This window comes from Gadus chalcogrammus, unplaced genomic scaffold (genome assembly GCF_026213295.1).
Source record: "Gadus chalcogrammus isolate NIFS_2021 unplaced genomic scaffold, NIFS_Gcha_1.0 GACHA089, whole genome shotgun sequence".
NCBI lineage: Eukaryota > Metazoa > Chordata > Actinopteri > Gadiformes > Gadidae > Gadus > Gadus chalcogrammus.
In genome coordinates, this window is record NW_026613524.1 from 53039 (window position 1) to 75104 (window position 22066).

Below are 22066 nucleotides of genomic sequence, written 5' to 3' on the forward strand. Positions count from 1 at the left end.
TGGAGACCCAGTGACATTAAGGACATAGCGGAATGGCTCCCAGACCCATCTGTAGTGGGGGGGGCTGCCTTCGCCACAGCCCTTCAAGAGTTGGTCCAACTCTGTACATACAGACTGACCCTAAGGTGGGGTCGGATCCAAGGCGACATGCCCGGGAGGGACGAAGCGGATTTAATGTTCAATTGGGATCAAGGGTCCGTGTACCGCCGGCTGGTAGAGGGACTGTGTGTACGGGCCAGGGGGGCGTTCCCCATGGTTAGAGATTGGACCGCTATTCGAAAGATCAAACAAATAGAAGGCGAGACGGTGGCTGACTTGATGGGCCGCGTTGAAAAGGTGTTCAAGATCCATGGGGGAGTGCCTGTACCAACCGACCGGGTGGTTCAGACTCTGTACGAAGAAAATCTCACCGTGGCCTTCCTGGATGCGTTGGCCGACAAAATATCGGAATTCATAGAGACTGTCGTTTCAGCTCTCTGGTGCTCCCTGCTGGCAGTATCACTATACTGTCCTCATGTTTCACAAAAATAGTTTTGAGAGACGTTGTCAGTCTTTGTATGTTGCTTAAATCCTCCAAAGCGGTTGGCAGTAAACATCAGGTCACGGTAGGTCACGGTAGGCCACGGAGGCAATGAGCTCGAGTTGAAAAAGAAAAAGCTTACAGCACCTGGTATTCCCAGGCGGTCTCCCATCCAAGTACTAACCAGGCCCGACCCTGCTTAGCTTCCGAGATCAGACGAGATCGGGCGTGTTCAGGGTGGTATGGCCGTAAGCAATTAGTGCAGGCGCAAAACCAGGTTTTATACAGTAGCACATAAGGAGTGAGAAAGCTGCTGAGGCTCGACGTTAAACTTTTACAAAAACAATCATTAGTTAGATATAAACGGCAGTAATTGATTCAGTAGGACTCCTTATCCATGTAAACGATCATTGTGACATCTGAATTCATTAATTGTCTGAAATACACTGCGTGTGCGTGTGATGTTAAATGTTTGAACCAAGGTTAACGGTTAAAGTGTCAGAGAATGGGTGGTGATTTTTGGACGTCCTCCCATGATCTGAAGTGAGCGTGCGTGTTTGTGTTGGTGAAAGTTTAAGAAATGTACAACTGTCGTTTCAGCTCTCTGGTGCTCCCTGCTGGCAGTATCACTATACTGTCCTCATGTTTCACAAAAATAGTTTTGAGAGACGTTGTCAGTCTTTGTATGTTGCTTAAATCCTCCAAAGCGGTTGGCAGTAAACATCAGGTCACGGTAGGCCACGGAGGCAATGAGCTCGAGTTGAAAAAGAAAATGCTTACAGCACCTGGTAATCCCAGGCGGTCTCCCATCCAAGTACTAACCACCCTGAACATGCCCGATCTCGTCTGATCTCGGAAGCTAAGTAGGGTCGGGCCTGGTTAGTACTTGGATGGGAGACCGCCTGGGAATACCAGGTGCTGTATGCTTTTTCTTTTTCAACTCGAGCTCATTGACTCCGTGGCCTACCGTGGCGTACCGTGACCTGATGTTTACTGCCAACCGCTTTGGAGGATTTAAGCAACATACAAAAACTGACAACGTCTCTCAAAACTATTTTTGTGAAACATGAGGACAGTATAGTGATACTGCCAGCAGGGAGCACCAGAGAGCTGAACCGACAGTTGTACATTTCTTAAACTTTCACCAACACAAACACGCACGCTCACTTCAGATCATGGGAGGACGTCAAAAAATCACCACCCATTCTCTGACACTTTAACCGTTAACCTTGGTTCAAACATTTAACATCACACGCACACGCAGTGTATTTCAGATAATTAATGAATTCAGATGTCACAATGATCGTTTACATGGATAAGGAGTCCTACTGAATCAATTACTGCCGTTTATATCTAACTAATGATTGTTTTTGTAAGAGTGTAACGTCGAGCCTCAGCAGCTTTCTCACTCCTTATGTGCTACTGTATAAAACCTGGTTTTGCGCCTGCACTAATTGCTTACGGCCATACCACCCTGAACACGCCCGATCTCGTCTGATCTCGGAAGCTAAGCCGGGTCGGGCCTGGTTAGTACTTGGTTGGGAGACCGCCTGGGAATACCAGGTGCTGTACGCTTTTTCTTTTTCAACTCGAGCTCATTGCCTCCGTGGCCTACCGTGGCGTACCGTGACCTGATGTTTACTGCCAACCGCTTTGGAGGATTTAAGCAACATATAAAAACTGACAACGTCTCTCAAAACTATTTTTGTGAAACATGAGGACAGTATAGTGATACTGCCAGCAGGGAGCACCAGAGAGCTGAACCGACAGTTGTACATTTCTTAAACTTTCACCAACACAAACACGCACGCTCACTTCAGATCATGGGAGGACGTCAAAAAATCACCACCCATTCTCTGACACTTTAACCGTTAACCTTGGTTCAAACATTTAACATCACACGCACACGCAGTGTATTTCAGATAATTAATGAATTCAGATGTCACAATGATCGTTTACATGGATAAGGAGTCCTACTGAATCAATTACTGCCGTTTATATCTAACTAATGATTGTTTTTGTAAAAGTGTAACGTCGAGCCTCAGCAGCTTTCTCACTCCTTATGTGCTACTGTATAAAACCTGGTTTTGCGCCTACATTAATTGCTTACGGCCGTACCACCCTGAACACGCCCGAGCTCGTCTGATCTCGGAAGCTAAGCAGGGTCGGGCCTGGTTAGTACTTGGATGGGAGACCGCCTGGGAATACCAGGTGCTGTAAGCTTTTTCTTTTTCAACTCGAGCTCATTGCCTCCGTGGCGTACCGTGACCTGATGTTTACTGCCAACCGCTTTGGAGGATTTAAGCAACATACAAAAACTGACAACGTCTCTCAAAACTGTTTTTGTGAAACATGAGGACAGTATAGTGATACTGCCAGCAGGGAGCACCAGAGAGCTGAACCGACAGCTGTACATTTCTTAAACTTTCACCTACACAAACACGCACGCTCACTTCAGATCATGGGAGGACGTCAAAAAATCACCACCCATTCTCTGACACTTTAACCGTTAACCTTGGTTCAAACATTTAACATCACACGCACATGCAGTGTATTTCAGATAGTTAATGAATTCAGATGTCACAATGATCGTTTACATGGATAAGGAGTCCTACTGAATCAATTACTGCCGTTTATATCTAACTAATGATTGTTTTTGTAAAAGTGTAACGTCGAGCCTCAGCAGGTTTCTCACTCCTTATGTGCTACTGTATAAAACCTGGTTTTGCGCCAGCACTATTTGCTTACGGCCATACCACCCTGAACACGCCCATTGAGGAAGTGATACGCCCATTGAGGAAGTGTTTGGTGTGCTTGAGTGGTGAGAGGAGGACGGTGTTGGAGCGAGGATTCTTTTGGTGGTAAATCAATTTATAGATATTTTTTTGGTTAGTTTTGCGTCTAGTCGTTTATTCCCCCGACAGCTTGCTGTTTGGGGGAGTATTAGTATACTTTAGTTCGGGTTTTTTTCGATGTCTCACGCGGTTTCGAAAACTCGAATGGAAGACGGCATGGAACGGAACACGGCTCCTGCTGCGGTGACGGATGGTGGTTGTGTGGCGAAGAGGACATCGGAGGACGTACTAGGCGGGAGACCGGTGACTGCGGAGAGAGCAACAAGAGAGAAGGAGGACAAGGTTGCGGATGGTGGCCCGAGCTACTGCAGGGAGTTGTCTGTGGCTGTGGAGCTTGTGGGAGAGGAGAAAATCCCGATGATGGAGATGCTAAGGGCGATGCAGAGTGTATGTGGATTGGTCTTGGGATGTCGCTACCTCTCATTGAACCAATATGAAGTAACGATGAATCACCCCAACGGGAAGAGGCGATTGTTGGATGGTTTTAGGATAAGGGGGACCAGCGTCGTCGCAAAAGACTTGACTGCAGATGAGATGGTGGTGTCCTTTATGAGTCTACCAGTGTACATTACGGATGAGGAGATTCTGAAGAAGCTTGCGGACTGGGGTGTGGAGGCAGTTTCGCCGATTGCAAGGAGGAAGTGGCCTGGGATGACCATATGTGAGGGTACACGGTTTGTTAAGGTGAAGTTTAACAAGGAAGTACGGTCCTTGCCTTGGTCCACACGTTTTGACACTGAAAAGGGTGCTGAATATTTCCGAGTCATCCATGACAGACAATTAAAGGTGTGTAGATTGTGCATCCAGCCTGGACATATAGTGAGGGACTGTCCTGACTTCCTCTGTCGGAAGTGCGGGAAGCAGGGACACTATGCAAGGGAGTGTGTGGCTGTGATTAAATGCAGAGAGTGTGGTAATAGAAAGGGAAATTGTGTGTGTAAGGAGGAGCAGGTGGGAGGGGGTGCCCTCTCAGTTGACCCAGACTCAAGGGCTGTATCGTTGGAGAGTGAGGAAAGTGGAGGGGAAGAGAGTGCGGAAGAGGAGATGGAGCACGGGGAGCTGTCTGACGGGGAGACAGTCTTGGACAGTCAGCTACAGGTTGTGCTGAAGGACCCGGGTGTGGGGGGCATGGGGTTGCCCGGGGGGCAAAGCTCTCAAGGAGAGCTTTCCTCTCTACCGGCATCTGGGCACCCTACACCAGCGGAGGGCGTAGCCAAGGTGCCGCGGGGGTCTGGACAGTTGGGGAACGAGGCGGGACATGGCACGGGGGCTAGCCTAGAAGTGGATTTGGTTGTGTCAATGGCCCCGGCATCAGGGGGAGATGGGGGCACAGGGTTGGGGGGGGGCAGGAGCTCTCAAGCGGGGCTCCTCTCTTTACAGGCGCCCGGGTGGCCTACAGTAGAGGAAGATGCAGCCTGGGGGTCTTGTGCTGTGACTATTGAGGCTACAGCCGACGCATCTCATTGGCGTGGTATGGCGCCTATAATTTCCCCCCCCACACTGGCTGATGGAAGGGAGAGGGAGAATAAGTCTGGGAATGAGGCGTTGGGTGTTTGTAGGGAGAGGGCGCCCAGGGTCAGACGCAGGAGAGGGGTTGATTCCGATGAGGAACAGAGGAACTTGAAAAAGAAAGGGGTACGTAAAAAAAAAAAAGAAGATTTTAACAGTAATACCCACTCTGTGTCTTTTGATTTCAATGGTCACACTCACATCAATTAATATCAACGGTCTTAACAATATGGCGAAGTTTGATGAGGTGTTAATCAATTTTAAATCCGATATTTTAGTGCTGCAGGAAACAAACTGGACACAGGCTAAAATGCCAGAAATCAAGGAGAAATGGAGGGGACTGTTATTCGTCAATTGTGGGACGGCAAGATCGTGTGGTGTGGCAATACTTGTAAAGGAGGATGTGGTTGGGAATGTGAAGGAGGTTCTGAATGATGGGAAGGGGAGGATTTTCACAAGTATTTTGTTAGGAACAGCACTTTAGTTATGGTAACGGAATCAGGGACGTTAGGATTTAGTGTGTAGTGTGGGCATTGTTTTTCCTGCTTGTTAAGACCTGGCAGACCACTCCGACGCAAATGTTTGTTGTGTATGATTAGGGTTAACCTCTCTATATGATTGTTGCGTACATTTGTGATCATCAACTGTCTGTATGTCTTCTGTGTGTCATACTGTGTTTGGTTATGACCGTAAAAGATTGTAAATTACTGTAAATACGGAATTTTAATTGTAAACTATATTTTTTGATAATAAAAAAATATATATATATAAAAAAAAAAAACACGCCCGATCTCGTCTGATCTCGGAAGCTAAGCAGGGTCGGGCCTGGTTAGTACTTGGATGGGAGACCGCCTGGGAATACCAGGTGCTGTAAGCTTTTTCTTTTTCAACTCGAGCTCATTGCCTCCGTGGCCTACCGTGACCTGATGTTTACTGCCAACCGCTTTGGAGGATTTAAGCAACATACAAAGACTGACAACGTCTCTCAAAACTATTTTTGTGAAACACGAGGACAGTATAGTGATACTGCCAGCAGGGAGCACCAGAGAGCTGAAACGACAGTTGTACATTTCTTAAACTTTCACCAACACAAACACGCACGCTCACTTCAGATCATGGGAGGACGTCAAAAAATCACCACCCATTCTCTGACCCTTTAACCGTTAACCTTGGTTCAAACATTTAACATCACACGCACACGCAGTGTATTTCAGATAATTAATGAATTCAGATGTCACAATGATCGTTTACTTGGATAAGGAGTCCTACTGAATCAATTACTGCCGTTTATATCTAACTAATGATTGTTTTTGTAAAAGTGTAACGTCGAGCCTCAGCAGGTTTCTCACTCCTTATGTGCTACTGTATAAAACCTGGTTTTGCGCCAGCACTAATGGCTTACGGCCATACCACCCTGACGCCCCCTACAGTGTCGGAGTACGTAGTGTTTTTTTGGACAGCCGCATGGTAAATTGTTTGTTCTGGTGGAGAGAATTTTGGAGTGTTGCTATCTGGTCTAACAACCCAGTTATTTTGTGTTTTTTTTCGTCCCCCGCAGTCATAGACTGTTGGGGGATCGCCCTGAGTTATTATATATATACTTTTCCGTTGGCTCTTTTTCGTTGGTTTTTCCTTATTTTATTTTTTATTATTTATGGCTTTGGTTATTTTTTCCCTGAATGCGAACGTTATGAGAACTGAATATAAAAGAAATGCCATATTGGAAAGAGTTGCGAGCTAGTGGAGTTCTGGGGAAAAATCAAGGGGCTGCTGGGAGGGTGCAGTGTGGGAGACTGCTGGGTGGAACGGGGGTGGGAATTGTCTGTACTCTTGGGAGTGAGTAGGAAATATAGAAATTGGAAAATGATCAATATGATCTTTGGATTCGCAAGGAGGGCGATTTTTAACAGACGCGATTTTGCGCTGTATGAAAGGAGAAAGTTGGATGCATGGAGGCTGTTTGTGAATGAATGGAAAAGACACTTACGAATGCTGTATGTTGTGGACGAGGCTTTGTTTGTGAGTATGTTTGTAGAGAGCGCGGGAGTATGTGGTGTGAATGAGAATGGAATTGTATGGATGACTGAGCAGGGCACCGTTTGGGGTTGATTTGGGTGGTTTAAAGGGGGTGGCTTATTTTTGGAGGTGGGAGAGTGGGGGGTTTTTTGTGGGATTTTGGTTTTGTGTGGTTTTTTCGAATGAGGGGTGGTTTAATTTTGTGGGTAAATGGTCGAGGTTAAAATAATCTGTGTTTGGCTATTCGGTTTGTGCTTTGGGATTGAGGGGCGGTTTAATTTCGAGGGTAAGTGTATTCGGGAAAAGATACTGCTTTTGCTGTGTTGTTCTTATTTTAATTTAAAAGAGAAAGTGTGCTTAGTTAATTGTTTGTGCGGTTTCTGAGGGTGGTTTAATTTGTGGGACTGTTTTTCATTTACTTTTATTTGATATACGTATAAATGAATGTGTAATTGTATAAAATTGAATCTATTTTTAATTATAAAAAAGAAAAAAAACACGCCCGGTCTCGTCTGATCTCGGAAGCTAAGCAGGGTCGGGCCTGGTTAGTACTTGGATGGGAGACCGCCTGGGAATACCAGGTGCTGTAAGCTTTTCCTTTTTCAACTCGAGCTCATTGCCTCCGTGGCCTACCGTGACCTACCGTGACCTGATGTTTACTGCCAACCGCTTTGGAGGATTTAAGCAACATACAAAGACTGACAACGTCTCTCAAAACTATTTTTGTGAAACACGAGGACAGTATAGTGATACTGCCAGCAGGGAGCACCAGAGAGCTGAACCGACAGTTGTACATTTCTTAAACTTTCACCAACACAAACATGCACGCTCACTTCAGATCATGGGAGGACGTCAAAAAATCACCACCCATTCTCTGACACTTTAACCGTTAACCTTGGTTCAAACATTTAACATCACACGCACACGCAGTGTATTACAGATAATTAATGAATTCAGATGTCACAATGATCGTTTACATGGATAAGGAGTCCTACTGAATCAATTACTGCCGTTTATATCTAACTAATGATTGTTTTTGTAAAAGTGTAACGTCGAGCCTCAGCAGCTTTCTCACTCCTTATGTGCTACTGTATAAAACCTGGTTTTGCGCCTGCAATAATTGCTTACGGCCATACCACCCTGACGCCCCCTACAGTGTCGGAGTACGTAGTGTTTTTTTGGACAGCCGCATGGTAAATTGTTTGTTCTGGTGGAGAGAATTTTGGAGTGTTGCTATCTGGTCTAACAACCCAGTTATTTTGTGTTTTTTTTCGTCCCCCGCAGTCATAGACTGTTGGGGGATCGCCCTGAGTTATTATATATATACTTTTCCAGTCGTTTTTGTTTGTTTGCAGCGGTGGAGGCGAGAATGATCCGGGGCCTAGCTTCGGCGAAGCCACCGGGCGAAATGAGTGCCGGCGGGCAGCGAGCTGGAGGGACGGTGAATGGAGCAGGACTTGAGGTGGAGGAGGACGGAAAAGCTGGCGGGTTGCGAGGAGGAAGGAGTGTTGCGGAGGAGTCGGGAGGAGAAAGGAGAGAAGGAGAGAGCGGGGGAGATGGGAACGGCAAGGCGGCTGGAGGCGGGCAAGAGCAGGTGGCTGGTGGAGAAACAGTGGACGGGATTAAGAAGGTAGAGCGCATGTATGAGAGGAGGCTCACGGTTTGCGTGGAGCAGTGCGGGGACGTTATACCCATAGGAGAATTAATGAAGGCTATGGCGGTCGTGTGCGGAGAAATCAGGGCCTGTAGGGTGCTGGCCCTCGGGAAGCTGGAGGTGACGGTGTGCGGAGAGAGGGGGAAGGACCGTCTGCTCGATGGGTTTAAAATACACAACACTAGGATTATTGCCAGAGAACTATGTAATGACGAGCTGGTGGTTTCCTTTCTTACCCTGCCAGCATACATTTCTGATGCGGAAATCCTGGATAAACTAAGTGGGTGGGGAGTACGGGCGCTTTCGTCCATCAAGAGGAGGATGTGGCCGGGCACCAATATTGCCGATGGTACAAGGATTGTACGGGTCAAATTTAATGAGCTCGTGCAATCCTTGCCATATTCCACTAAATTCAATACCGCAACGGGTGTTGAATACTTTAGAGTAATCCACGACCGCCAGATGAAGGTTTGCAGGAGCTGTATGCAGCCGGGCCACATCCTGCGTGAGTGCCCGGATTTTACCTGCCATAATTGTGGATGCCAGGGCCACTACGCTCGGGAGTGTGCCACTGGGGTGGCAAAGTGTCTGACATGCCGGAGGAGAGAGAGAGACTGTATATGCCCGGTGGAGAAGGAGGCGGAGGAGGACGGCGGCGAGCTGGATGGTGACGAACCGGGGGCGCCGGATGACGGTGGTGGTGAGGACGAGGAGGAGGGCATGGGCGCGAGCATGGACCGGGACGGTGTCTCTGGGGGGGAGGAATTCCCCACGTTGCTGGAGGAGGAGCTCACCTCGGGCCAGCCTGCGGACCTGAGGGGAGAGCGGAGCGAGGGCCTGCCGTGGCGGCAGGGAGACAGGAGCGTGAGAGGCAGAGGTGAAAGACGGGAAGGGGTAAGAATGTTTGGGGATGGGACGGGGAAAACTGTACTTAATATGACTTGGGGCAATGATGAGGTGGGTGAGAGTGGGGATTTTGTTGATAATACTGTGAGGGAGGGGAGCTCGGGGAGTGATATGGACATGGAGGAGCTAAGGGAGGCGAAAAAAAGGCTGTCCGCAAAGCAAAAAACGGAGGGGAGTGGGAAGAAGAATAAGAATTGTTAATTTTTTTGATGAAGGTTATTGTGCTAGCTGGCTCTTTTTCGTTGGTTTTTCCTTATTTTATTTTTTATTATTTATGGCTTTGGTTATTTTTTCCCTGAATGCGAACGTTATGAGAACTGAATATAAAAGAAATGCCATATTGGAAAGAGTTGCGAGCTAGTGGAGTTCTGGGGAAAAATCAAGGGGCTGCTGGGAGGGTGCAGTGTGGGAGACTGCTGGGTGGAACGGGGGTGGGAATTGTCTGTACTCTTGGGAGTGAGTAGGAAATATAGAAATTGGAAAATGATCAATATGATCTTTGGATTCGCAAGGAGGGCGATTTTTAACAGACGCGATTTTGCGCTGTATGAAAGGAGAAAGTTGGATGCATGGAGGCTGTTTGTGAATGAATGGAAAAGACACTTACGAATGCTGTATGTTGTGGACGAGGCTTTGTTTGTGAGTATGTTTGTAGAGAGCGCGGGAGTATGTGGTGTGAATGAGAATGGAATTGTATGGATGACTGAGCAGGGCACCGTTTGGGGTTGATTTGGGTGGTTTAAAGGGGGTGGCTTATTTTTGGAGGTGGGAGAGTGGGGGGTTTTTTGTGGGATTTTGGTTTTGTGTGGTTTTTTCGAATGAGGGGTGGTTTAATTTTGTGGGTAAATGGTCGAGGTTAAAATAATCTGTGTTTGGCTATTCGGTTTGTGCTTTGGGATTGAGGGGCGGTTTAATTTCGAGGGTAAGTGTATTCGGGAAAAGATACTGCTTTTGCTGTGTTGTTCTTATTTTAATTTAAAAGAGAAAGTGTGCTTAGTTAATTGTTTGTGCGGTTTCTGAGGGTGGTTTAATTTGTGGGACTGTTTTTCATTTACTTTTATTTGATATACGTATAAATGAATGTGTAATTGTATAAAATTGAATCTATTTTTAATTATAAAAAAGAAAAAAAACACGCCCGGTCTCGTCTGATCTCGGAAGCTAAGCAGGGTCGGGCCTGGTTAGTACTTGGATGGGAGACCGCCTGGGAATACCAGGTGCTGTAAGCATTTTATTTTTCAACTCGAGCTCATTGACTCCGTGGCGTACCGTGACCTGATGTTTACTGCCAACCGCTTTGGAGGATTTAAGCAACATACAAAAACTGACAACGTCTCTCAAAACTATTTTTGTGAAACATGAGGACAGTATAGTGATACTGCCAGCAGGGAGCACCAGAGAGCTGAACCGACAGTTGTACATTTCTTAAACTTTCACCAACACAAACACGCACGCTCACTTCAAATCATGGGAGGACGTCAAAAAATCACCACCCATTCTCTGACACTTTAACCGTTAACCTTGGTTCAAACATTTAACATCACACGCACACGCAGTGTATTTCAGATAATTAATGAATTCAGATGTCACAATGATCGTTCACATGGATAAGGAGTCCTACTGAATCAATTACTGCCGTTTATATCTAACTAATGATTGTTTTTGTAAAAGTGTAACGTCGAGCCTCAGCAGCTTTCTCACTCCTTATGTGCTACTGTATAAAACCTGGTTTTGCACCTGCACTAATTGCTTACGGCCATAACACCCTGAACACTCCCGATCTCGTCTGATCTCGGAAGCTAAGCAGGGTCGGGCATGGTTAGTACTTGGATGGGAGACCGCCTGGGAGACCGCCTGGGAATACCAGGTCCGGTAAGCTTTTTATTTTTCAACTCGAGCTCATTGCCTCCGTGGCCTACCGTGGCGTACCGTGACCTGATGTTTACTGCCAACCGCTTTGGAGGATTTAAGCAACATACAAAAACTGACAACGTCTCTCAAAACTATTTTTGTGAAACATGAGGACATTATAGTGATACTGCCAGCAGGGAGCACCAGAGAGCTGAACCGACAGTTGTACATTTCTTAAACTTTCACCAACACAAACACGCACGCTCACTTCAGATCATGGGAGGACGTCAAAAAATCACCACCCATTCTCTGACACTTTAACCGTTAACCTTGGTTCAAACATTTAACATCACACGCACACGCAGTGTATTTCAGATAATTAATGAATTCAGATGTCACAATGATCGTTTACATGGATAAGGAGTCCTACTGAATCAATTACTGCCGTTTATATCTAACTAATGATTGTTTTTGTAAGAGTGTAACGTCGAGCCTCAGCAGCTTTCTCACTCCTTATGTGCTACTGTATAAAACCTGGTTTTGCGCCTGCACTAATTGCTTACGGCCATACCACCCTGAACACGCCCGATCTCGTCTGATCTCAGAAGCTAAGCAGGGTCGGGCCTGGTTAGTACTTGGATGGGAGACCGCCTGGGAATATCAGGTGCTGTAAGCTTTTTCTTTTTCAACTCGAGCTCATTGACTCCGTGGCGTACCGTGACCTGATGTTTACTGCCAACCGCTTTGGAGGATTTAAGCAACATACAAAAACTGACAACGTCTCTCAAAACTATTTTTGTGAAACATGAGGACAGTATAGTGATACTGCCAGCAGGGAGCACCAGAGAGCTGAACCGACAGTTGTACATTTCTTAAACTTTCACCAACACAAACACGCACGCTCACTTCAGATCATGGGAGGACGTCAAAAAATCACCACCCATTCTCTGACACTTTAACCGTTAACCTTGGTTCAAACATTTAACATCACACGCACACGCAGTGTATTTCAGATAATTAATAAATTCAGATGTCACAATGATCGTTTACATGGATAAGGAGTCCTACTGAATCAATTACTGCCGTTTATATCTAACTAATGATTGTTTTTGTAAAAGTGTAACGTCGAGCCTCAGCAGCTTTCTCACTCCTTATGTGCTACTGTATAAAACCTGGTTTTGCGCCTGCACTAATTGCTTACGGCCATACCACCCTGAACACACCCGATCTCGTCTGATCTCGGAAGCTAAGCAGGGTCGGGCCTGGTTAGTACTTGGATGGGAGACCTCCTCAGAAGCCCAGGTTGCTGTAAGTAGTGACGGGTGTCACCAAAAGAAAAAAAAAAAAAAAAACACACCCGATCTCGTAAGCTAAGCAGGGTCGGGCCAGGTTAGTACTTGGATGGGAGACCGCCTGGGAATACCAGGTGCTGTAAGCTATTTCTTTTTCAACTCAAGCTCATTGACTCCGTGGCCTACCGTGGCGTACCGTGACCTGATGTTTACGGCCAACCGCTTTGGAGGATTTAAGCAACATACAAAAACTGACAACGTCTCTCAAAACTATTTTTGTGAAACATGAGGACAGTATAGTGATACTGCCAGCAGGGTGCACCAGAGAGCTGAACCGACAGTTTTACATTTCTTAAACTTTCACCAACACAAACACGCACGCTCACTTCAGATCATGGGAGGACGTCAAAAAATCACCACCCATTCTCTGACACTTTAACCGTTAACCTTGGTTCAAACATTTAACATCACACGCACACGCAGTGTATTTCAGATAATTAATGTATTCAGATGTCAGAATGATCGTTTACATGGATAAGGAGTTCTACTGAATCAATTACTGCCGTTTATATCTAACTAATGATTGTTTTTGTAAGAGTGTAACGTCGAGCCTCAGCAGCTTTCTCACTCCTTATGTGCTACTGTATAAAACCTGGTTTTGCGCCTGCACTAATTGCTTTCGGCCATACCACCCTGAACACGCCCGATCTCGTCTGATCTCGGAAACTAAGCAGGGTCGGGCCTGGTTAGTACTTGGATGGGAGACCGCCTGGGAATACCAGGTGCTGTAAGCTTTTTCTTTTTCAACTCGAGCTCATTGACTCCGTGGCGTACCGTGACCTGATGTTTACTGCCAACCGCTTTGGAGGATTTAAGCAACATACAAAAACTGACAACGTCTCTCAAAACTATTTTTGTGAAACATGAGGACAGTATAGTGATACTGCCAGCAGGGAGCACCAGAGAGCTGAAACGACAGTTGTACATTTCTTAAACTTTCACCAACACAAACACGCACGCTCACTTCAGATCATGGGAGGACGTCAAAAAATCACCACCCATTCTCTGACACTTTAACTGTTACCCTTGGTTCAAACATTTAACATCACACGCACACGCAGTGTATTTCAGATAATTAATGAATTCAGATGTCACAATGATCGTTTACATGGATAAGGAGTCCTACTGAATCAATTACTGCCGTTTATATCTAACTAATGATTGTTTTTGTAAAAGTGTAATGTCGAGCCTCAGCAGCTTTCTCACTCCTTATGTGCTACTGTATAAAACCTGGTTTTGCGCCTGCACTAATTCCTTACGGCCATACCACCCTGAACACGCCCGATCTCGTCTGATCTCGGAAGCTAAGCAGGGTCGGGCCTGGTTAGTACTTGGATGGGAGACCGCCTGGGAATACCAGGTGCTGTAAGCATTTTCTTTTTCAACTCGAGCTCATTGCCTCCGTGGCCTACCGTGGCGTACCGTGACCTGATGTTTACTGCCAACCGCTTTGGAGGATTTAAGCAACATACAAAAACTGACAACGTCTCTCAAAACTATTTTTGTGAAACATGAGGACAGTATAGTGATACTGCCAGCAGGGAGCACCAGAGAGCTGAACGGACAGTTGTACATTTCTTAAACTTTCACCAACACAAACACGCACGCTCACTTCAGATCATGGGAGGACGTCAAAAAATCACCACCCATTCTCTGACACTTTAACCGTTAACCTTGGTTCAAACATTTAACATCACACGCTCACGCAGTGTATTTCAGATAATTAATGAATTCAGATGTCACAATGATCGTTTACATGGATAAGGAGTCCTACTGAATCAATTACTGCCGTTTATATCTAACTAATGATTGTTTTTGTAAAAGTGTAATGTCGAGCCTCAGCAGCTTTCTCACTCCTTATGTGCTACTGTATAAAACCTGGTTTTGCGCCTGCACTAATTCCTTACGGCCATACCACCCTGAACACGCCCGATCTCGTCTGATCTCGGAAGCTAAGCAGGGTCGGGCCTGGTTAGTACTTGGATGGGAGACCGCCTGGGAATACCAGGTGCTGTAAGCATTTTCTTTTTCAACTCGAGCTCATTGCCTCCGTGGCCTACCGTGGCGTACCGTGACCTGATGTTTACTGCCAACCGCTTTGGAGGATTTAAGCAACATACAAAAACTGACAACGTCTCTCAAAACTATTTTTGTGAAACATGAGGACAGTATAGTGATACTGCCAGCAGGGAGCACCAGAGAGCTGAACGGACAGTTGTACATTTCTTAAACTTTCACCAACACAAACACGCACGCTCACTTCAGATCATGGGAGGACGTCAAAAAATCACCACCCATTCTCTGACACTTTAACCGTTAACCTTGGTTCAAACATTTAACATCACACGCTCACGCAGTGTATTTCAGATAATTAATGAATTCAGATGTCACAATGATCGTTTACATGGATAAGGAGTCCTACTGAATCAATTACTGCCGTTTATATCTAACTAATGATTGTTTTTGTAAAAGTGTAACGTCAAGCCTCAGCAGCTTTCTCACTCCTTATGTGCTACTGTATAAAATCTGGTTTTCCGCCTGCACTAATTGCTTGCGGCCATACCAACCTGAACACGCCTGATCTCGTCTGATCTCGGAAGCTAAGTAGGGTCGGGCCTGGTTAGTACTTGGATGGGAGACCGCCTGGGAATACCAGGTGCTGTAAGCTTTTTCTTTTTCAACTCGAGCTCATTGCCTCCGTGGCCTACCGTGGCGTACCGTGACCTGATGTTTACTGCCAACCGCTTTGGAGGATTTAAGCAATATACAAAAACTGACAACGTCTCTCAAAACTATTTTTGTGAAACATGAGGACAGTATAGTGATACTGCCAGCAGGGAGCACCAGAGAGCTGAACCGACAGTTGTACATTTCTTAAACTTTCACCAACACAAACACGCACGCTCACTTCAGATCATGGGAGGACGTCAAAAAATCACCACCCATTCTCTGACACTTTAACCGTTAACCTTGGTTCAAACATTTAACATCACACGCTCACGCAGTGTATTTCAGATAATTAATGAATTCAGATGTCACAATGATCGTTTACATGGATAAGGAGTCCTACTGAATCAATTACTGCCGTTTATATCTAACTAATGATTGTTTTTGTAAAAGTGTAATGTCAAGCCTCAGCAGCTTTCTCACTCCTTATGTGCTACTGTATAAAACCTGGTTTTGCGCCTGCACTAATTGCTTGCGGCCATACCACCCTGAACACGCCCGATCTCGTCTGATCTCGGAAGCTAAGCAGGGTCGGGCCTGTTTAGTACTTGGATGGGAGACCGCCTGGGAATACCAGGTGCTGTAAGCTTTTTCTTTTTCAACTCGAGCTCATTGCCTCCGTGGCCTACCGTGGCGTACCGTGACCTGATGTTTACTGCCAACCGCTTTGGAGGATTTAAGCAACATACAAAAACTGACAACGTCTCTCAAAACTATTTTTGTGAAACATGAGGACAGTATAGTGATACTGCCAGCAGGGAGCACCAGAGAGCTGAAACGACAGTTGTATATTTCTTAAACTTTCACCAACACAAACACGCACGCTCACTTCAGATCATGGGAGGACGTCAAAAAATCACCACCCATTCTCTGACACTTTAACCGTTAACCTTGGTTCAAACATTTAACATCACACGCACACGCAGTGTATTTCAGATAATTAATGAATTCAGATGTCACAATGATCGTTTACATGGATAAGGAGTCCTACTGAATCAATTACTGCCGTTTATGTCTAACTAATGATTGTTTTTGTAAAAGTGTAACGTCAAGCCTCAGCAGCTTTCTCACTCCTTATGTGCTACTGTATAAAACCTGGTTTTGCGCCTGCACTAATTGCTTGAGGCCATACCACCCTGAACACGCCCGATCTCATCTGATCTCGGAAGCTAAGCAGGGTCGGGCCTGGTTAGTACTTGGATGGGAGACAGCCTGGGAATACCAGGTGCTGTTAGCAATTTCTTTTTCAACTCGAGCTCATTGCCTCCGTGGCCTACCGTGGCGTACCGTGACCTGATGTTTACTGCCAACCGCTTTGGAGGATTTAAGCAACATACAAAAACTGACAACGTCTCTCAAAACTATTTTTGTGAAACATGAGGACAGTATAGTGATACTGCCAGCAGGGAGCACCAGAGAGCTGAAACGACAGTTGTATATTTCTTAAACTTTCACCAACACAAACACGCACGCTCACTTCAGATCATGGGAGGACGTCAAAAAATCACCACCCATTCTCTGACACTTTAACCGTTAACCTTGGTTCAAACATTTAACATCACACGCACATGCAGTGTATTTCAGATAATTAATGAATTCAGATGTCACAATGATCGTTTACATGGATAAGGAGTCCTACTGAATCAATTACTGCCGTTTATGTCTAACTAATGATTGTTTTTGTAAAAGTGTAACGTCAAGCCTCAGCAGCTTTCTCACTCCTTATGTGCTACTGTATAAAACCTGGTTTTGCGCCTGCACTAATTGCTTGAGGCAATACCACCCTGAACACGCCCGATCTCGTCTGATCTCGGAAGCTAAGCAGGGTCGGGTCTGGTTAGCTTACGAGATCAGACGAGATCGGGCGTGTTCAGGGTGGTATGGCCGTAAGCAATTAGTGCAGGCGCAAAACCAGGTTTTATACAGTAGCACATAAGGAGTGAGAAAGCTGCTGAGGCTTGACGTTACACTTTTACAAAAACAATCATTAGTTAGACATAAACGGCAGTAATTGATTCAGTAGGACTCCTTATCCATGTAAACGATCATTGTGACATCTGAATTCATTAATTATCTGAAATACACTGCGTGTGCGTGTGATGTTAAATGTTTGAACCAAGGTTGACGGTTAAAGTGTCAGAGAATGGGTGGTGATTTTTTGACGTCCTCCCATGATCTGAAGTGAGCGTGCGTGTTTGTGTTGGTGAAAGTTTAAGAGATATACAACTGTCGTTTCAGCTCTCTGGTGCTCCCTGCTGGCAGTATCACTATACTGTCCTCATGTTTCACAAAAATAGTTTTGAGAGACGTTGTCAGGTTTTGTATGTTGCTTAAATCCTCCAAAGCGGTTGGCAGTAAACATCAGGTCACGGTACGCCACGGTAGGCCACGGAGGCAATGAGCTCGAGTTGAAAAAGAAAAAGCTTACAGCACCTGGTATTCCCAGGCGGTCTCCCATCCAAGTACTAAACAGGCCCGACCCTGCTTAGCTTCCGAGATCAGACGAGATCGGGCGTGTTTTTTTTTTCTTTTTGGTGACACCCGTCACTACTCACAGCAACCTGGGCTTCTGAGGAGGTCTCCCATCCAAGTACTAACCAGGCCCGACCCTGCTTAGCTTCCGAGATCAGACGAGATCGGGCGGGTTTTTTTTTTTTTTGGGGTTTTTTTTATTAAAATTCCGTATTTACAGTAATTTACAATCTTTTACGGTCATAACCAAACACAGTATGACACACAGAAGACATACAGACAGTTGATAATCACAAATGTACGCAACAATCATATAGAGAGGTTAACCCTAATCATACACAACAAACATTTGCGTCGGAGTGGTCTGCCAGGTCCTAACAAGCAGGAAAAACAATGCCCACACTACACACTAAATCCTAACGTCCCTGATTCCGTTACCATGACTAAAGTGCTGTTCCTAACAAAATACTTGTGAAAATCCTCCCCTTCCCATCATTCAGAACCTCCTTCACATTCCCAACCACATCCTCCTTTACAAGTATTGCCACACCACACGATCTTGCCGTCCCACAATTGACGAATAACAGTCCCCTCCATTTCTCCTTGATTTCTGGCATTTTAGCCTGCGTCCAGTTTGTTTCCTGCAGCACTAAAATATCGGATTTAAAATTGATTAACACCTCATCAAACTTCGCCATATTGTTAAGACCGTTGATATTAATTGATGTGAGTGTGACCATTGAAATCAAAAGACACAGAGTGGGTATTACTGTTAAAATCTTTTTTTTTTTTTTACGTACCCCTTTCTTTTTCAAGTTCCTCTGTTCCTCATCGGAATCAACCCCTCTCCTGCGTCTGACCCTGGGCGCCCTCTCCCTACAAACACCCAACGCCTCATTCCCAGACTTATTCTCCCTCTCCCTTCCATCAGCCAGTGTGGGGGGGGAAATTATAGGCGCCATACCATGCCAATGAGACGTGTCAGTTGTAGCCTCAATAGTCACAGCACAAGACCCCCAGGCTGCATCTTCCTCTACTGTAGGCCACCCGGGCGCCTGTAAAGAGAGGAGCCCCGCTTGAGAGCTCCTGCCCCCCCCAACCCTGTGCCCCCATCTCCCCCTGATGCCGGGGCCATTGACACAACCAAATCCACTTCTAGGCTAGCCCCCGTGCCATGTCCCGCCTCGTTCCCCAACTGTCCAGACCCCCGCGGCACCTTGGCTATGCCCTCCGCTGGTGTAGGGTGCCCAGATGCCGGTAGAGAGGAAAGCTCTACTTGAGAGCTTTGCCCCCCGGGCAACCCCGTGCCCCCCACACCCGGGTCCTCCAGCTCAACCTGTAGCTGACTGTCCAAGACTGTCTCCCCGTCAGACAGCTCCCCGTGCTCCATCTCCTCTTCCGCACTCTCTTCCCCTCCACTTCCCTCACTCTCCAACGATACAGCCCTTGAGTCTGGGTCAACTGAGAGGGCACCCCCTCCCACCTGCTCCTCCTTACACACACAATTTTCCTTTCTATTACCACACTCTCTGCATTTAATCACAGCCACACACTCCCTTGCATAGTGCCCCTGCTTCCCGCACTTCCGACAGAGGAAGTCAGGACAGTCCCTCACTATATGTCCAGGCTGGATGCACAATCTACACACCTTTACTTGTCTGTCATGGATGACACGGAAATATTCAGCACCCTTTTCAGTGTCAAAACGTGTGGACCAAGGCAAGGACCGTACTTCCTTGTTAAACTTCACCTTAACAAACCGTGTACCCTCACATATGGTCATCCCAGGCCACTTCCTCCTTGCAATCGGCGAAACTGCCTCCACACCCCAGTCCGCAAGCTTCTTCAGAATCTCCTCATCCGTAATGTACACTGGTAGACTCATAAAGGACACCACCATCTCATCTGCAGTCAAGTCTTTTGCGACGACGCTGGTCCCCCTTATCCTAAAACCATCCAACAATCGCCTCTTCCCGTTGGGGTGATTCATCGTTACTTCATATTGGTTCAATGAGAGGTAGCGACATCCCAAGACCAATCCACATACACTCTGCATCGCCCTTAGCATCTCCATCATCGGGATTTTCTCCTCTCCCACAAGCTCCACAGCCACAGACAACTCCCTGCTGTAGCTCGGGCCACCATCCGCAACCTTGTCCTCCTTCTCTCTTGTTGCTCTCTCCGCAGTCACCGGTCTCCCGCCTAGTACGTCCTCCGATGTCCTCTTCGCCACACAACCACCATCCGTCACCGCAGCAGGAGCCGTGTTCCGTTCCATGCCGTCTTCTATTCGAGTTTTCGAAACCGCGTGAGACATCGAAAAAAAACCGAACTAAATTATACTAATACTCCCCCAAACAGCAAGCTGTCGGGGGAATAAACGACTAGACGCAAAACTAACCAAAAAAATATCTATAAATACTTGATTTACCACCAAAATAATCCTCGCTCCAACACCGTCCTCCTCTCACCACTCAAGCACACCAAACACTTCCTCAATGGGCGTATCACTTCCTCAATGGGCGTGTTCAGGGTGGTATGGCCGTAAGCAATTAGTGCAGGCGCAAAACCAGGTTCTATACAGTAGGAGTGAGAAAGCTGCTGAGGCTCGACGTTACACTTTTAGAAAAAAAATCATTAGTTAGATATAAACGGCAGTAATTGATTCAGTAGGACTCCTTATCCATGTAAACGATCATTGTGACATCTGAATTCATTAATTATCTGAAATACACTGCGTGTGCGTGTGATGTTAAATGTTTGAACCAAGGTTAACGGTTAAAGTGTCAGAGAATGGGTGGTGATTTTTTGACGTCCTCCCATGATCTGAAGTGAGCGTGCGTGTTTGTGTTGGTGAAAGTTTAAGAAATGTACAACTGTCGGTTCAGCTCTCTGGTGCTCCCTGCTGGCAGTATCACTATACTGTCCTCATGTTTCACAAAAATAGTTTTGAGAGACGTTGTCAGTTTTTGTATGTTGCTTAAATCCTCCAAAGCGGTTGGCAGTAAACATCAGGTCACGGTACGCCACGGAGTCAATGAGCTCGAGTTGAAAAAGAAATAGCTTACCGCACCTGGTATTCCCAGGCGGTCTCCCATCCAAGTACTAACCAGGCCCGACCCTGCTTAGCTTCCGAAATCAGACGAGATCGGGCGTGTTTTTTTTTTTTTTTTTCTTTTGGTGACACCCGTCACTACTTACAGCAACCTGGGCTTCTGAGGAGGTCTCCCATCCAAGTACTAACCAGGCCCGACCCTGCTTAGCTTCCGAGATCAGACGAGATCGGGCGTGTTCAGGGTGGTATGGCCATAAGCAATTAGTGCAGGCGCAAAACCAGGTTTTATACAGTAGCACATAAGGAGTGAGAAAGCTGCTGAGGCTCGACGTTACACTCTTACAAAAACAATCATTAGTTAGATATAAACGGCAGTAATTGATTCAGTAGGACTCCTTATCCATGTAAACGATCATTGTGACATCTGAATTCATTAATTATCTGAAATACACTGCGTGTGCGTGTGATGTTAAATGTTTGAACCAAGGTTAACGGTTAAAGTGTCAGAGAATGGGTGGTGATTTTTTGACGTCCTCCCATGATCTGAAGTGAGCGTGCGTGTTTGTGTTGGTGAAAGTTTAAGAAATGTACAACTGTCGGTTCAGCTCTCTGGTGCTCCCTGCTGGCAGTATCACTATACTGTCCTCATGTTTCACAAAAATAGTTTTGAGAGACGTTGTCAGTTTTTGTATGTTGCTTAAATCCTCCAAAGCGGTTGGCAGTAAACATCAGGTCACGGTACGCCACGGTAGGCCACGGAGTCAATGAGCTCGAGTTGAAAAAGAAAAAGCTTACTGCACCTGGTATTCCCAGGCGGTCTCCCATCCAAGTACTAACCAGTCCCGACCCTGCTTAGCTTCCGAGTTCAGACGAGATCGGGCGTGTTCAGGGTGGTATGGCCGTAAGCAAATAGTGCAGGCGCAAAACCAGGTTTTATACAGTAGCACATAAGGAGTGAGAAAGCTGCTGAGGCTCGACGTTACACTTTTACAAAAACAATCATTAGTTAGATATAAACGGCAGTAATTGATTCAGTAGGACTCCTTATCCATGTAAACGATCATTGTGACATCTGAATTCATTAATTATCTGAAATACACTGCGTGTGCGTGTGATGTTAAATGTTTGAACCAAGGTTAACGGTTAAAG

The 22066-nt window shown here is 46.1% G+C and overlaps 13 non-coding genes and 2 pseudogenes across 13 annotated transcripts; 12 read left to right on the forward strand and 3 right to left on the reverse strand.

Annotated features, from left to right (window-relative positions):
- Positions 1-655: 655 nt before the first annotated feature.
- Positions 656-774, reverse strand: LOC130378580 (5S ribosomal RNA). Its single transcript, XR_008894777.1, has one exon. It is a non-coding gene; the product is annotated as a 5S ribosomal RNA (ribosomal RNA).
- Positions 775-1330: 556 nt separating this feature from the next.
- On the forward strand, positions 1331-1447 carry LOC130378606 (5S ribosomal RNA; annotated as a pseudogene).
- Positions 1448-1976: 529 nt separating this feature from the next.
- LOC130378589 (5S ribosomal RNA) lies at positions 1977-2095 on the forward strand. Its single transcript, XR_008894786.1, has one exon. It is a non-coding gene; the product is annotated as a 5S ribosomal RNA (ribosomal RNA).
- A 529-nt stretch (positions 2096-2624) lies between these two features.
- LOC130378586 (5S ribosomal RNA) lies at positions 2625-2743 on the forward strand. The gene has a single exon (XR_008894783.1). It is a non-coding gene; the product is annotated as a 5S ribosomal RNA (ribosomal RNA).
- An 8465-nt stretch (positions 2744-11208) lies between these two features.
- On the forward strand, positions 11209-11339 carry LOC130378608 (5S ribosomal RNA; annotated as a pseudogene).
- A 529-nt stretch (positions 11340-11868) lies between these two features.
- LOC130378583 (5S ribosomal RNA) lies at positions 11869-11987 on the forward strand. Its single transcript, XR_008894780.1, has one exon. It is a non-coding gene; the product is annotated as a 5S ribosomal RNA (ribosomal RNA).
- Positions 11988-12506: 519 nt separating this feature from the next.
- LOC130378582 (5S ribosomal RNA) lies at positions 12507-12626 on the forward strand. Its single transcript, XR_008894779.1, has one exon. It is a non-coding gene; the product is annotated as a 5S ribosomal RNA (ribosomal RNA).
- Positions 12627-13278: 652 nt separating this feature from the next.
- LOC130378587 (5S ribosomal RNA) lies at positions 13279-13397 on the forward strand. Its single transcript, XR_008894784.1, has one exon. It is a non-coding gene; the product is annotated as a 5S ribosomal RNA (ribosomal RNA).
- Positions 13398-13916: 519 nt separating this feature from the next.
- LOC130378577 (5S ribosomal RNA) lies at positions 13917-14035 on the forward strand. Its single transcript, XR_008894774.1, has one exon. It is a non-coding gene; the product is annotated as a 5S ribosomal RNA (ribosomal RNA).
- Positions 14036-14564: 529 nt separating this feature from the next.
- Positions 14565-14683, forward strand: LOC130378578 (5S ribosomal RNA). The gene has a single exon (XR_008894775.1). It is a non-coding gene; the product is annotated as a 5S ribosomal RNA (ribosomal RNA).
- A 529-nt stretch (positions 14684-15212) lies between these two features.
- On the forward strand, positions 15213-15331 carry LOC130378597 (5S ribosomal RNA). Its single transcript, XR_008894793.1, has one exon. It is a non-coding gene; the product is annotated as a 5S ribosomal RNA (ribosomal RNA).
- Positions 15332-15860: 529 nt separating this feature from the next.
- Positions 15861-15979, forward strand: LOC130378576 (5S ribosomal RNA). Its single transcript, XR_008894773.1, has one exon. It is a non-coding gene; the product is annotated as a 5S ribosomal RNA (ribosomal RNA).
- A 529-nt stretch (positions 15980-16508) lies between these two features.
- LOC130378604 (5S ribosomal RNA) lies at positions 16509-16627 on the forward strand. Its single transcript, XR_008894800.1, has one exon. It is a non-coding gene; the product is annotated as a 5S ribosomal RNA (ribosomal RNA).
- A 4429-nt stretch (positions 16628-21056) lies between these two features.
- LOC130378590 (5S ribosomal RNA) lies at positions 21057-21176 on the reverse strand. The gene has a single exon (XR_008894787.1). It is a non-coding gene; the product is annotated as a 5S ribosomal RNA (ribosomal RNA).
- Positions 21177-21705: 529 nt separating this feature from the next.
- On the reverse strand, positions 21706-21824 carry LOC130378588 (5S ribosomal RNA). The gene has a single exon (XR_008894785.1). It is a non-coding gene; the product is annotated as a 5S ribosomal RNA (ribosomal RNA).
- Between the last annotated feature and the right edge of the window lie 242 nt (positions 21825-22066).